This window comes from Podarcis pityusensis, assembly GCF_964106645.2.
Source record: "Podarcis pityusensis genome assembly, chromosome: 4".
NCBI classification, from domain to species: domain Eukaryota; kingdom Metazoa; phylum Chordata; class Lepidosauria; order Squamata; family Lacertidae; genus Podarcis; species Podarcis pityusensis.
Window position 1 is genome coordinate 35,537,384 of NC_138027.1, and position 16,605 is coordinate 35,553,988.

At 40.8% G+C, this 16,605-nt stretch overlaps 1 long non-coding RNA gene across 1 annotated transcript; it reads left to right on the forward strand.

Annotated features, from left to right (window-relative positions):
• The first annotated feature begins 1,494 nt into the window (after positions 1-1,494).
• On the forward strand, positions 1,495-9,697 carry LOC308475651. The gene is made up of 2 exons (XR_013985343.1): positions 1,495-1,626; positions 9,191-9,697. It is a non-coding gene; the product is annotated as an uncharacterized lncRNA (long non-coding RNA).
• Positions 9,698-16,605: the final 6,908 nt, after the last annotated feature.

A 16,605-nucleotide genomic window follows, 5' to 3' on the forward strand; every position in this document is an offset into this window, starting at 1 on the left:
GCTACTGGGAACCAGGGAGAGGGCCTTCTTGGCAGTGGCACCCACCCTGTGGAACACCCTCCCATCAGATATCAAGGAGATTAATAACTAGGTGAACTTTATCTGAAGGCAGATTAACATCTGAAGGCAGCCCCATAAGGGAAGCTTTTTAATGTGTAATGTTTTATTATGTTTTTATATGTGTTGGAAACCTCCCAGTGTGGGTGGGGCAGATAATAAAATTAGTAGTAGTAGGAGGAGGAGGAGCTGGGCAGTGGTGATAATTATTTCCTTGCATCTACATGCATAGGAGATATGGAAAACCCCACAGCGAACCTGCCCACCACCATATTCCTCTTAAGCATTTCCAAGGAATGGGTGCAGTTGGGTAGCATGCCTTCTCAAAATGAGACAGGAACCATCTAATTTTTTTGTCAGTTAGTAAGGTGCATGAATCCTTTCCACTGCCTTTTCCTTCTCCAGATATGTAATTTCTAGTAGACACTCTTATCAATAAATGTCTCTGCAGAGTTGTCCAATTAGTCAAAGTTAGAATACTTCCAGAAGTCCCCAAATAGAACTTCAAAATCAGCTTCACTTTAATCTATATTTGCTGAATTAGAGAAGGCTAGAATCCAGATAATACTGATATCAATGAAAATGTCACAACTGCATACAGTGATACACCCTGATTCTGTATAGGACATGTTGATATTGGAACAAAGTCAGAAAGTGGAGGACTATTAATGGCCACATCTAAAATCTATTTACTTTGATATTTTTCTGGCATAGACGGGATTGCTATTATTATTTTTTCATTTCATTTCTATATTGTTTTATATTTTACAGAAAAAAATCTCAAAGTCATTTACAACTTCCATTAAAGCATAAAATAGTACAATGTAGAATAAAGCATTACAGAAGAAAGTCAGATATAAAGTATGCATTCAAAGCAACATAATTAACAGGAGACTAGCATATTATCTTAAAGATTTCAAAATAAAACATTACAAAGGAGGTCAAGTGCAGAATGAACACAATACAGCAAAATTAACAAAAAAAACCTTAACCTTTCAAAAGAAAACATTAGTAAAGGAAGTTGGATATAAAATGCACATATAAATGCATAATTAGCAAGAGAATAATAATAATAATCTTAAGAAAAGGTTATATTATATAATTTGGTTAGAACTGATCCCCCATACTTGGCTCCCATCGCACATCAGTAATGTAAGGGACATCAGCATTGTGTGGATCACCTGGATCATTTCATACTAGCAAATCCCTTCCATGCAGACTGCTGATACTAAGATGAAAATATCCACATGATTAGGCCTACACATATGATGATTTAACATAAGGAATGGTATGCCCAATTGGGTTGTGTGTCTGTTGTGTAATCTACAAGGCTGTGGGGAGTATTGTGTGCCCAAAACAGATGAATGGGAAGCAAGCATCCCCATCTCATGAAACTGCATTTGAATGGACCAATCGTGTGCAAGCATGGGGGTGTGGCTTGAGTGGTAGACCTGAGTGAAGACTTCAGCCCCTAGTCTTCACTCAGGTCCACTCACTGGGCACTCATCAGCTCAGTTGGAGCTGGATTCCCCACCTCCCACTCTATGTAGCATATGGTCCTGCTTGGAGGTGAGAGAGGATGCCCTACCTAAGATCTTGCTATGGGGATATTTGGTCGCTGTATTCAGGGGCAAGGATGAATTTGCCTGCAGACAAATTGGGCCTCTCTGAGGGTTTTGCCTACCTCATAGCAATTGTCACAACTTGTTGGCAGATAAGGCATTGGGTTAGATCCTTAGTCTAGGTGGAAGCAGGGGAGTTGGGAGCCCACCCACACCTGCTTCTGGGAATTGGAGGTAGCCCATTAAAGGTTCCCAGAATGGTGGTGTTGGAGGGAGTGCTCCTATTTGATGTACATCATAGGAAGATCCTTAACCCAGGATCAACCCTGCAAAATAAGCAACCAGAAGTCAGGCTGGATGATTTAGGATATATAACCAATGCCTACAGTGAGGGGGGGAGTATTTGATCCCCTGCTAAATTTGCCCGTTTGCCCTCTGATGAATTAATGACCTGTCCAGAAATTTAGCAGGGGAACAAATACTTCCCCTCTCCACTGTATACCAAAGCCTTCTTATATCTCTAATCTGTAAATTTGTGGCCTATTTGAACTGAAGATGTTTGCCCTCCTCCACCTCCTCCTGGCACCGCCACTGGCAGGAGGCTGCTTTGACCTTCCTTCCCCTCTGCGGCAAGAGAACAATACTTTTTGGACACTGGGGGAGGTGGCCCACACCCCAAAAATATTCAGGGGGCCAAAAGGGCTCAGCTCCCAGGAAGAACCTAAGAGCCTGATGGATCAGGCCAAAGGCCCATCTAGTCCAGCATCCAGTTCTCATAGAGGCCAGTCAGACTTCTATGGGAAACTCACAAGCACAACAGCTGTGTCCCCACGAGATTACAAGAGGTCAAACAAATTGGATGTACCGTGCCATATTAGAAGCAAAAAAAACTTGTTTTGATGAATTGGAAGAGATTCCATTGAGCACATGGATTGATAATATGGACAGACTAGCTTCATACAAACAAATTGCACGTCGTCGCAAATTAAGAATGGATAAATATGAAGAAATCTGGAAGGAATATTTAAGCAATAAGGCGGACAGTGGAGGGAAATAGGGGGAAGAGAGGTGGGGAAATATTGTTAAAAAGGTGTAGTCATAGGTATATCAGTACTCAAATCTGAAATGTTAAATTGTGTTATTATTGTGGTTTTTCTTGTATGTGTTTTTTGTGGTTGAATAAAATGATTAGAAAATTAAAAAAACAAAAAACAAAACAGCAACTGGAATTCAGAGGTATATTGACTGAAAGTGGAGGTAAAACAAAGCCATTGTGCCTAGTCGCTAGGGATAGCGCCTCATTGCCATGAATTTGTCTAATCTTCTTTGGAAGCCATCCAATTTGGTGGCCATCGCTGCCTCCTGTCAGAGAGAGCTCCACAGTTTAACTAATCTGAAGAAGTGTGCATGCACACAAAAGCTTATACCCAGAACAAACTTAGGTGGTCTCTAAGGTGCTACTGGACATTTTTTTAAATTAATTTATTTATTTTGACACTTTAACTAAGTGCAGTATGAAGAAGTGCTTTCTTTTGTCTGTTCTAAGTCTTCCATTGAATGTCCCTGAGTTCTAGTGTTATAAGAGGATACAAACTTTTCTCTGCCCACTTCCTCCACACCATGCATAATTTTATACTTCTCTATCATGTCTCCTCTTATTTGCCTTTTCTCTAAACTAAAAAGCCCCAAATGTCATAACCTTTCCTCATTGGGAGTTGCTGTATCCCCTTAATCATTGTGGTTGCCCTTTTCTGAACCTTTCAGTGGGAACAGAGATCATATGGATTACTTCTGAATTCTTTCTGTGTGTGGCCTGTGAGGGATGGAGAATGATTCTTTTTGCAACTGTCTAACTCCTGTTTCAGAGAACAATTTTTAAGTGACACATTGTCCAATCTGGGGACGTTCTATAGATGGGAAGTAGGGTATGCCCTGAAAGAATCAATATATAGAGATGGACTTAAGTAGCTTATAGATTTGACCTCTTCTCCACAGCCACAAAATGGCATCTGTTACTGCCACTAGAATAGTCTTTGTCATAAATAGGTCATAAGTTTAACTGTTGAGTAGAGTTCAGAATGCGGGTAAATTATATTCTTATGGCCCTTAGTGTTTTTAGCATTTAGGGAAGATGTTGGATATATTATATTAGTGTAAAGATTTTCTTGACCCAAAGGGAATGCCACACATTTCATGGCAGATAGAATGTTTTCTGATGAGGTCATGCCACCTTCATTTTAATCATCAGTGAGTCTATGGTTTTGGCTCATGAGAGGATTAAAAAAGAAAAGAAAAGACCAATCTTTTACACAAGTTATGGTTTGAACATTCATTACTCTTACAAATAATTCCAGTGCTGAGGGATAGCTTAATCAGTAGAGCATCTCAGGGTTGTGAGTTTGAGCCCCATGTTGAGTGAAAGATTCCTGCATTGGACTAGACAATCTTCATGGTTTCTTCCAACTCTACAGTTCTATGATTTTGTGATGAGTCCAGTCAATTTGTGCATCCTTGGATTGCTGACTTTTTAAAAAATTCCAGGAAACAGCCAATAAACGTGTTAGGCAAAGTTGGCCAGCTACCTACCTACAACCAATCTAATTACAACAAAAACTAAACCTGAAGAATGGAATATGTAAGAGGTTTTTTTTTAGTGTGTGTGGCAACCATCAGAAAATAGTCCCATTACATCTTTGTTATGGTTTTATTTTTGTTTTCAAATTTCAGTGGGATCAAATGGATATGTGCTTTTTAATGCACATATATATTTGCTCTGGGTTCACTCCCTGACATCTCCAACTAAAGGATATAAAATAGCAGGTGGAGAAAGATTTCCTCACAAGACCTTCAAGAATTAATTGGTACAATAAGCCTGCAACTTACGTGAGGGTTTTGTTCCACGGATTGTGCCTAAAGCTAAAACTGTGTATAGTCAAAACCCATTGGGTTCAATGGCAGGTGGGATTGCCAACATCATTTTTCTTGAAACCGCACTTCCTTTCCATCCCCTTTTAATTTTTATTTTATTTTTGCCACATGTGTAAAACTGAATGTTCACAAGTTAAATGTGCATAACCTGTGGGCTTTTTTTGTGTGTGTACTAGATAGAGCATTGGTTTGACTTTTTTTAAGGCAGCATTTGATTTCAAACTGGTAACATTCTTGGAATAAGTAGAGAGATCAACTCTGTCCTTATATATCCCCATTGAACTAGCGCTGTGCCATAAATATTTAAAAGTTCATCCTCAATTATGGAATATATCTTTTCAAGAAATATATAATTTAATAAAACTGTCATATATAATTGTGGTAACGGAACAAAGCTCTTTGAAGAATATCTTAAGAAAATGATGATGCTAAATCACCTTTTTACAAAAATCTGCAGATGATGTATTTCATTGGGAACTGAATCTAATGGAGTAATATCTTACTCAAAAAATCTCACTCCAACAGAAGTTTGTCCCTTTTTAAGGTACCACAAGAGACTTAGCTGTTTTTGCAACAGTAGATAAACATGGTTTTGAATCTGGAATGGAATTGTGGTTATTTTATTTCCTGTTTCCATTATTCATCCACTAATGTTTTCTACTTGTGAAAAATAGTCCAGTTCATTTACAATGTAGTATTTTCACTGGAGGGCCACTGTGGAAAAGAAGTCAAAGTGTCTAATATCATGCCCCTTTGACAAATCATGTACCTCACTTTCTTATTAAATGTATATCCTGCCTTTCCAGGTACTGGTCTTGAAGTTGATTAAGAAAAATAGAAGCAATATGCAAATAATTACACAAAGAGAGAAATTCCAAATTAAAACAAGTGATAGAGCAAAAACATGAGCAAATAGAAACAAAAGCAGAATCAAGGAGAGGTCAACTGAAACCCATATTCAAAAGCAATATTCACTCTGGTAGGACAAAGGCAAATTAATCAATCAAGTCTTCAGTGCTCCATAAAAGGCTAACAGAGAAAGTCCTAGAAGGGTCTCCCTGGGAATGGAGTTCTGATTTTCAATTCATTTATAGAGTTCTATTTTTACCTTAGTTAGCTGAGGGCGGTGTTTGTGTCATATCATTATATACAACAATACTTTGAATGACAAAACCTTGGCAACTCTTGAACAATTTGAAATAGTCAATATGACCACCAAATAAGTTTGGCAGCAGTACAACAAACAAAAAAAGTAGTCTCCCCAATATATTTCTGATGTTATATTTCAGGTATGCCTAACAGCTGTATTCAATGAGCATTTAAAAACGCCAACCCCAAATGACAATTGTAATATGTTGGTGACCAAACAAATTTCAAGTCCTTGTGACTGCTGAATCTTTTCAAAGGAAGGAGGAAAGGGGGAAATATTGGTTGTAAGTCCCGGAAGACCTGTTCCCTGCCTTGCATATCTTTTCCACCTGACCTTGGATGGGAGGGCCCTGACTAATTCCAGCTACAAAAGCTGAGGGAGTTGAACAGACTCTTGGGCCTGGGGTGTTGCTTAGTGGTTTCGTTGGCAGGCTTTGTTGCTGCTATTGATATTATTTTTTGTATCTTTATTTTTAGATCTTATTATGATTTAATATGGAAATTGTTGATTTAGGTGTATACATTTTGATGTGTTTTATTTATTGGTTATGGCTATTTTTATTATATTTGTAATTATGTAATTTTTTTCGTGTTATAAGCCGCCTTGACATGGTTTTGACTATGGAAAGGCAGCTTACAAATAAAATGTCTGCCTGCCTGTATGAAATACACTGCAATGTGATGCCCACTTTAAAGCTTCAAATATTGGAATGAAAGTTGATGAGCATGAGCAACATTTCTAACTCTGAACCAGACACCAGACCCTTTTTCAAGGGGATCAGGAAATGTGTTAAGCACACTGCAATGAGATCAGTCATCTCCTTTGAGGAAAGGGATGTGAAAAGGATCTAGGAGTCTTAATAGACCACGAGCTTAACATTAGTCAGCTGTATGTTGCAGTGAAAAAGAAAAAGAAAAATAGTACATTGTGTTTACTATAGTCAATGATGGTTTAAAATTGCTTAACGTCATATTTTGCCAATGTTTCACATTTTTTTAAAATCCATTTTCCTCACCACCATGTCATGCTAAAATTTGTTTGATCACATTGAACTGCAACATAAAAACACTACGTAAGAATTATAGTGATATTATATTTAGTGTGCCCTTTGTAGTTGTGTGTGCCAACAATTTAGTGTGTTATTCGTAAATGTGTGTGCCAACTATGGAAATATACTGCTTCTGTCTGGGTTTAACCTTCCCTTTTGGAAGGCAGGATATAAAAGAATGCAACTCACAAGGATAAATCATAGAATCATAGAATCATAGAGTTGGAAGAGACCACAAGGGCCATCGAGTCCAACCCCCTGCCAAGCAGGAAACACCATCAGAGCACTCCTGATATATGGTTGTCAAGCCTCTGCCTAAAGACCTCCAAAGAAGGAGACTCCACCACACTCCTTGGCAGCAAATTCCACTGTCGAACAGCTCTTACTGTCAGGAAGTTCTTCCTAATGTTTAGGACAATATAGAGGAGACATTACTGAGAATATATCAATGTAGGAATCATATGGCATCATAAAACAACTATTCTAGTTTTTGATTAATCACAATGATTATTCACAATGGTCATGTTCATGTAAAAATAAAAATATGGATAGTGATGTCAAGAAGGCATGACTGAAATGAAAGAGAACATCAGAATACATTGGAAAGATCATTCTTCCAGATTTCGTGCTCCACTGATTTACTCATATATTTTTTTTGTCTTTTCCTTCTCACTTCTCCAAATTTTATAATACATTTCTTCACCCTTAAAACTGCATTAAAAAGAACATATATTGTGGAAAACAAAGTAAAAACAATGCAAGATAAAAAAAAAACCCTATGCAAATTGATGTAAAAATGGGACAATCTGAATTTAAGACTGGTTAAACAAGAAATGGATATAAACCAAAATTGACAGATCCATCAACCCCTAAGTATTTGGCATTGCAGAGCATGCTCTTGACAATTGAGCTATGGGCCTTCTGTGACTCCTGCTCTGTATTAGATTTTAGCAATTTGTAGACTTTATTTCAAAGATTCATTCATCATATAACTATCATTTCATTTTAAGCTTCATTTAAAATGGAGGGAAATACAAGGTGGAATCCAGTTTTGTGTGAGTAAAATTCCATTCCTTCCTCTGGGGCAGATTGGGGAGATATTTAGAGGGTTGGAAAGAAGAAGAAAGGAAATGTCCCATGGAATTTTTAGCTCACCCATAAACGTCTCACAATGAGAGGAATTCCTAGAAACAGTGGACATCCTAGTCTCTCACACTAGACTTCCTTTTTATGGGCAGGCCCAAGGTGGATGGTACTTCCTCAGGCTGTCCAGAGCTGTGTCCCATTCAGCTGCTCTCTCCACACCCAGTTTCAGGGGCATCAGGTTTGTTGTGTTTCCCAAGGGTCCAAAAGCTTGCAAGAGCCCCCCCCCCTCACAGCTCTTTCTTCACTCTCTGCCCTTTCCTCCTCTTCCGGCTGCTCCATACTGGATACACTGTGAGACACTGTTCTCTTTGGACAGCATCGTCTCCCTGCTTCTATTACTGAAAGTCAAAGGAAGCTAACAAATCAAGTGATAAGAACTGATGAGAGAATGGGTGTCATGCTTTCAGTTTTAGGAAACATCGTAAACACAGGATAGTTCCTGCATTGATAACAACTGTTTTTGAACAGAGCTTGCATGGGAGTGGGGCGGGGAGTGGGAATGTGTAACCACTACTGAATTTCTCATCGGAAGCTATCATTCTGGTCCAAATGATCTTGCATGCAAATTGGAATCACATGTGATAAGTTGTTTTTTTAACCCTTTCCCCAATGTTTTATTTAGTTCATTATTAGTCTACACTTTTAATGCTGTGCACATTCTCTCTCTCTCTCTCTCTCTCTCTGTGTGTGTGTGTATGTGTGTAAAATCTATTGACCTTTGCTTTGTAGAACCAGAATGGGTGACTGATTAGTACTGATGATTAGCAGCTTTCAACCTTTTGCAGGAGCACTGAAATACCTGCTTCCTCCTGGATTGCCCAGTATAGTGTTCGGTAATTTGTGCACACATTCAAGTGTTATCTCCAAAAAGTTATCAGGAATGTGCAGATACTCGGGGGGGGGGGGGGGAATCAGTAGTCTTATCAAAATCACTTTTTTACTTTCCTCAAATGTTTAATTTGACCAGGGTTCTTCGAATTTACCTCAAAATTTGGTAGCAACTAGAATAAATTTGTTACTTACATTAGTTAAAGGTACAGGTAGCTGCCAATGTAAGGTGTGACTTCTGAAAGCAATACAAGATGAAAGGGAGCCACAAACCAAACATCAGCAAAGATCCCATGTATAATTCCTCCCCATCCTTATCTTCAGAGACAGATGCCTAATTTGCCATTGCATCCATGACAGGGATTTGAAAGTAATAAGCAACAGGTCTCCCTGCGTGTGTTTTTCTAGCTCTAACATGCCTTAGGTTTGTTGGCAGAAACATAACAGAAACATATTTGTATTTTATCCTAGATAGTTACTGGTTGATTAGGTTGTTGATAAATCTAACGGATGAAACTGCTGCAGCATTCAAAGTGACTGAAGCAAAGGAAGGGTGAAGGCGACAACCAAGATGAATCTTCATGCTGCCAATTTCAGTAGGAGACCCACATTCATTCTAAATTGGAGGAGGATAAATAGGGATAAATGTAATGACGGCCTTTTGTTCTGAGGATCCTGTCGTGGAGCACTTGAAAGCCTCAGCAAATAATGAGAGAGGCAGGAAGAACAGCAGCAAGTGCAGGAGGGAAACAGTGAGGCAGAGAGCAAGAGAACACCTAGAGGGAATATCTGTCTTTATAATCATCCCAGAGACAAAAGGGAAAGCTCAGAAGCCATCAGAACTTGCTGCGAGCAATAATCTGAATATAAAAGTGCAAAGGGCTACAGTAGATCATGTGCTCCAGCAGCAACACTTCCCTCTCCCTGAAAACCTCTTCAGCATTTATCCTGCATTATAAAGCTTTGATTTACCTCCAAGCTCCGAGCTCTTGATCTCCTGTTTCGATTCCCTCCCTCCTCTCCTCTCTCTCTTGTACTGTCTCCCTTTAAAAAATATTTTGTAGTCTTGTCACAGTGTTCTCGCCTCTCTGCTTCCCCTGCCCAATATGTTTGTTTCTAGGAAGCTCACATCTTGCTAAGTTGCTGCAGTTAGCTTTCACTGCTATTAATCACACTTTAAAAAAATAATAATAATCCGGAACAAGTCAGTCATTGCCTATAGGCTCAGGAAATACAGGCAGTGTCATGAAGGAACTTTGAACAAGAAAGCCAGCAAGCTCAGTTGCTTTTGGGGCTGCTTGTGAATTTCCAGTTCAAGGGTTAGCAGCATTAACTGTGCTTAACTGTACATGATGGCACAAAGTGCCATCTATTTACAATGCCTCCTTCATTCTTCAGAGACCACACACAGTAATGCATTTCCCTTGATGCATCTTCTTACCAGTGGTGGACCTAATGAACGGAAAAAAATGGACCTAGAAGAATCTGGAAATAGACAGGCTTAGTTGATTTCTATCTAGCTGATGTAATCACCAGCTCCCAGATCAAACCTAATAATCCCATCCAATATTTTTCAGTAGCATAGAGCAAGTATAGCACAGCATATGCCAGTTTGATCAAATAACCCCAGTGAATTCGAGAAAGCAAGCAAAGTCATGCATTGCAGGGACAGAAAAAGGAAGCAAGCAACCCCAAGGCCATTAACCAATATGCCCTGAGCCTGCCTATATATATATTCTCAAATACAGCTATGCAGCAGGCCTGTGATATAAGCAGAACCTATCAACCATTCCATTCCAATTTCCATTCCATTCAGCAGTCTCAAATTGTGCATGTGTTGGGAGAAATCCTTCCTGCCCTACAGGAAACTGCATGCTTGTCTCAAAATTACAATAGTGTGTTAGAATGATATCTAATATCAATTTCCAGCACAGGAGGGGGGTGGGTCGGGAAGCATACTGAACCTGCATTACTCAAAGTATTCACTGTAGATTAATCGTACCAATACTTAGCTGAATTCAATCATATGTGCTTCATTTACATTTTTCTGACACACTTCACAATTTCATTTATGTCCCTTGCTGTCCCAGAGTTGAGTTTTACTTGTTTCTCACATTCGCTTCCTTCCACTTGAATTTCATGATTGAGGAAGGTGTTACTGGTAGGTGTTTGTTGTTGTTTTTGATGACTGGATGTGCACAATTACTGCCAGAAAAAATTTGTTGTCATAAAAGAGGGAAGGACCGGGAAATGGAGTCAGTTGTAAAATAAGCAAGTTTTTAGCTTCTACATTGAAAGTGCCTTGGATGTCTGGGGTAAGAGTGCAAATTGTCCCACTTCTCTCCAAAAGCTTTGAAACAGATGAAGTTACTCCCCAAAGGCAAGATACAAATCAAACATTGTGGCTGGTACACACTCTTATACTATATGGTTTGGTCTAAACACGCAGGCCTTCCAGCTCCTGAATGAAGTACAAATATTTAGAGTAAGACCCCTTAGGTATGTGTCCACTTGTATCATGATAATGGTATTGGATGGTGCATTGGGACTGTGCCACCACTGCTGCTTACCTGATCTCCCTCCAGCTGAGTTTCTGCTGCATCCTGGAACAAAGAAGGCGAGGAAGCAGTAATTCTGGTGCAGTGCAAACATTTTAGTGAGGCCAATTCAGTGCTTTTGCCAGCACATGTGCCCTACACAGACTTCATCGCCACTACACGATATACGTAGTGCAAAGTCTCTTTGTCATGAAAATATCAACAGCAGATCACACAGCTTTCCACTATGGATGTGTCTGATGGAGTTGGTTACATAAGTGCAATATGTACAGTAAAGCCAAGATAAGTATCTGCGTCTTGAAAGCCACCCTATTGCTACTTTTCTGTCTGTTTCATCTTCACTACACATCTCCCCAATGCATGGGGCGGGGGACAGTTTCAAGTCCAGTACATTGAACTCATAATGCAGCCCTGCACATTTTGCGTCATTGTCAAGATTTTCAATACCAACACTGTTAAGAAACCTCACAATACACTAGCAACTATGATATAAGTTTCCTCATAAGCCTGGAAGCAAATGCTCGGGCAGTATTCGTTAAATCAATATGCCTTTTTTGTTATTTCTTGCGACAAATTATTATATTTCATTTATAAAGTGATAGGATATGAAATAGCCACTCCTCTCCATAAGCAATGCCCTGTTTATGAATATTTTTGCAAGGGCAAGTTGAGATAAAATTCAGTTCACTTCCATGACTAATAGGTTCCACACCTAACTATGTATATGAATTGAAGCTTAAAATTGGGCCCCTATTGTGTTTCTTTTTGTTGTTCTAGTTTTTGAAGTGATGGTGAATGATTAAAATGGTTAATTACGGCCCACATTATGTTTACAAATGCATTTTGCAGAAATAAATGGCTGTAAGAGTTTAGACATATTATCAAAATTTATTACCGACAAGCTTTGCTTCTAATAGTTGAGCGTCCATTGATGGCAATATATTATCTGTGTTCCCTGTTTTAAAGCATGATAATAGAGTTGGACTAAGGGTTATCTGTAACTCTAATTATATTAAAGTACCTCTGCTAAATGGCAAATTAATCATACTCTTTAAGCCATCCAGAACAGTTGCAGCTCACACCAACTATCCTAGTCACAACTGTAGTTTGTACAGTGTTTCAGGTGGTAATTTCCTTTCCTTTCTACATTAGCAATAGTCATTCCAGCATACCTGCCATTTAAAAACCATCATGCAGTTTTCTGTAGGTCTACAAATGACCCAAGTTCTGAATCAGGAAAGAAGAGGGACATATATGTGGACATATAAGCATGCCATTCAACATACCCACAGTGGACGGATTCTAACATTCTACAGAGGCCAGAACAGTGCAATTGGAAGTTTTGGTGCTGACCTTTAAAGCCCTAAACAGCTTTGGCCCTGTAAACCTGAAGGAGTGTCTCCCCCACATCGTTCAGCCTAGACACTGAGGTCTATCTGCTAGATGTGAGGTTACAGGGAATGAAGCAAAGGGCCTTCTTGGTAGTCACACCCACCCTGTGAAGCACCCTCCCATCATATATCAAGGAGATAAAATATGTATCTCACTTCTTCTGAAGGCAGGGGTGGAGGAAGGGAGGTGCAGTGGGTGCAGTCCACCCTGGGTGTCACCACTGAGGGGGGTGACAAAATGCCGGGCGGCACTCACCATGGGGCCTGCAGCACGCCCGAGCCACATGTCTCTCCAGGGAGAGACTTGGTGGCTTGGGCGTATGCAGGCTCCGTTCTGCCCAAACAGTCTGCCTGCTACCTGTCAGGAGTTCAGCCTACACTCAAGTAGAACCCTGGCAGAGACACATGCCCGACTGGCATGTTCTCCCCATCCTGGTCGATCGTTCAGGAGCTTCAAAGGCTTTCTTCAGCCCGAACATCACAGAGACCAATGCCAACCGACACTGGCACACTTAGGGATCCGCAGAGTTTGCTCAGCTGCGTAACAGACCTCAGCAATTCAGCATTTGGGCTAATCTACTATATTTACATATAAACACACACGCAGCACTGCAACATGGCTCCCTCTCTCTCTAGCATCAGACAGCAAAGAGAAAAAGAACAAAGGACAATAGTCCCGGAACACAGTAACACAAACATCCTGTCTCCGTCACTTCCCACTCTGTGGAGTCAAAACTTATACCGTCATGTGAAAGACAAAAATTCAATGACTGAAAGCATAGATCAGGAATTCGGCTGAGTGGGAGGAGGCAGGCAGACTCCAGAGGCCCCATGTACTGGCACCCTGCCCCTATGGGCGGCTCACCCCTGCGCATGCTACCCCAAGCACCCGAGCGGCTTCCTCCGCTGCTGTCTGAAGGCAGCCCTGGACAGGGAGACTTTTTAATGTTTGAGGTTTTTGTGTTTTAATACCTTGTTGGAAGCCACCCAGTGTGGCTGAGGCAACCAGTCAGATGGGCAGCATAAAATAAAATAAATAATAAAATAAAATAAAATTGGAATGAGCAAGTGAGCAGCACGGGGTGCTATTGAGCAAGATGGAAGGGGTGCTTTTTGTTGTTGGCTCTAACAGTTGCTTCTATAGTCACTCATTGCCCTCTGGTCATGTGGTGGCTAGTTGCTGCTCTGTAAAAGAGAGTTTTGATTGAGTGGACGTTTAATGAATTTAAAATTTAAACTCAATCTTGTTTGGGCTGTCTCTTTATGTCTCATTACCATATGCAAGACAACTGTTTGCAGCAATCACAATCTATCATGCAAAGACAGCATATGATGACAGGCCTAAGATACCATAGCCTATGACTGACAAAAATGATTTTAGCTTGACACAAAAGTGTGATAGCTATCCTGAGAGTGGTAGGGGGAGAACTACTCTTCAGACTTTTAGTTTATATAATGTCTGCATAAATTATTATTTTTTGGACTTCCGGGTCAGCGCCATCGGTGAATGGCGGAGTTCCTCCGTCCGGAGGAACGGGCTCCGTGGAAACTGGGTCTTCCCGCCACGGCGAAGGTGGGGACCCGCTAGAAATCCCAGGCAGAGGAAGCCTGGGAACATGGGGTTCGGCAGGGCACCAGGAGCGCCCCCCTACTCGCAGGGAATCCCATTTAGGGGCTCCGGAGCGAAGTGGGGTGAGAAGCGCGGTGCTGCGAACTGACTGCTACTTTCACAGAGTGAAGCCGCACAGCCATTGCCGGAGAGCGCTGACTTTTTCCTGTGGACAATTGGATTTAAAACAAGTACCCGTGAGTAGAAACGGAAAATTGGATCAAGAAATTTCTTAATTTGGTAACGAAGCGGGAAGGTTCAAAACAGGAAGTCTGCCTTCCGCTTTTTGTATATAGACTAAAGCAAAAACTTTGTAAGCTAAAGCCTGGAAAGCTGTCAAAAAAGTCTAAATTTTCTTCATTTAGAATTACTGAAACCCCCTTGGAAGCAGGAGAAAAGGGGCGGAACTTTGTTCAACCCTAGCAGGAGAGGGAGTGAAGAAGGATAAGTTTCCACCGTCTCTAACCTGGGAACGTGGTGTCAGAGACAGAAATTGTTGGGGAGGTTCATTGACTGTGAATGGGATATTTTGACAGATAGCTAAAGAAGAAAAACAAGCTGATTCCAATGTTGCCTTTTGCATCCTAAAGAAACAAAATATCTGAAAAATATCTGAAAAACGAAAGTAATTTTCCTTTGTTGGACTTGCCTTAAAAAAAAAAATGGATACAAATAGAAATTGCCTCCTCTAGAGGGAGCTTGTTAAATTGTTGCTGCAGTACACTTGAGGGCTCAACAGATGTGAGATTAAGACCGTGGGAACAGGCTTTTCTGACCTTGACTAAAGATGAGTTGGAAAGAAGACTGGGTGCTTGCCTTATGTAAGACAAGTGCCCTGCTGGAACAGATGCATGAGAAGATGGACTTGATGAATGAGAAAATGGATTTGACTGTTGCAGTTAATAACTGTAGGCAAATAGGGAATATTGATATAGAAATTATCCAGGGACCAACTCATGAATCTGTACTGACTGGTAGAAGATAATGGAGGAGGATGCGGTTGCACCCCAAATAATAGAAATGGAGAGTCCTGAGGCCCTACAGGAGTATGAGCCGCTGTCATTGAAGATTGAAGTTGGAGTGGGCCAGGGGGAGTCTGGAGTTGAGGAGGTTCCCAACGTTGGACAGACCTTGGAATATGCTTTTAAATACTTTTTGGACTATATTGAGGATTGTGGGGAGTGGGACTGTGGGGAATGGGCGGGTTTGATGAAGGGAGATGGAGACAATTCTGGCTTGGAACCCCCCAGAGGCCTACCCCTCAATGAGAATGGAAAGAAACTAAGAAAGAGACCAACAAAAGACAAGGAAAAGGGCAAGTATAAACAAGAAGAAGAAGAATTGCAGAAGGGACATGGAAGAGACTTAAGGGCCTCGGACATAAGGCTTCCAGGTTGATGGACTAGATGGAATGGACAGTAAGAACTGACACGATCCGAGACCAGGAAGAAGGGACGTTGGATGAAGATTGGAAGAAAATTTATAAAGAAAATTTTCTAATTGGGGAATTGGATAAAAATTAATGAATATTAGGGAAAATGTTGGAATGAAACTATATGACTTTAGCAGAAATGATATCAGGAGTAATGTATATTTGATAACTAAGATTCAAGCTTTAAGGTGTTTTAGGGTAAGATAAGGTTAAATTAATTAAGGTAATTTGAACAATAGAATATGGGGAAAGATGGAAAGACTTCCAGTTAGCGCCAGGACTTCCGGTTAGCGCCAGCAGCAATGGCTGACCTCCTTTGATTTTCGGAGGGGGTAGCTCAGCGGGAGATCGGGTCCTGTGCGCTCCGGCGAAGCAGGGACCCTTAGAAATCGCAGGCGCGGACGCCTGCGAACGTGGAGGCTCGGCGGGCACCTTGGAGCGCCCCCCCAACCCGAAAGGAAGCCTTTTTTGAGGCTTCAGAAGGGAGCGGGGGAGAAGTGCGGTGCTGCGAGCTGATCGCTCCTTCCACTGAGCGAAGCCGTGTTGCCGTTGCTGGAGAGCGCTGACTTATTCCTGGGACATTTGGACTTAAATTTTAACCGTGAGTAGAGGAATTGGATTAAAAGAGCACTAATGGGATTAATTGGACTATTTGAGTAAAAGCGGAAAAGTTTTAAGCTGCAAAAAAAAAAGTCTGAATTGGCTACCGCGGTGGAAGCGCAAACAGGAAGTCCGCTTCCCTGCACTGTATGTGGAATAAAGCATAGAGATTTGGAGCTAAACGTGGGAAAATTGAACTGAAATAAGTGTTTTCTTTCTGACCTGAGAACTTTGGTGGATTTACCCTTCGGAGGGATAAGGGAAAGGCTCTTGACTCTACCGGACTGCTTTAAGAT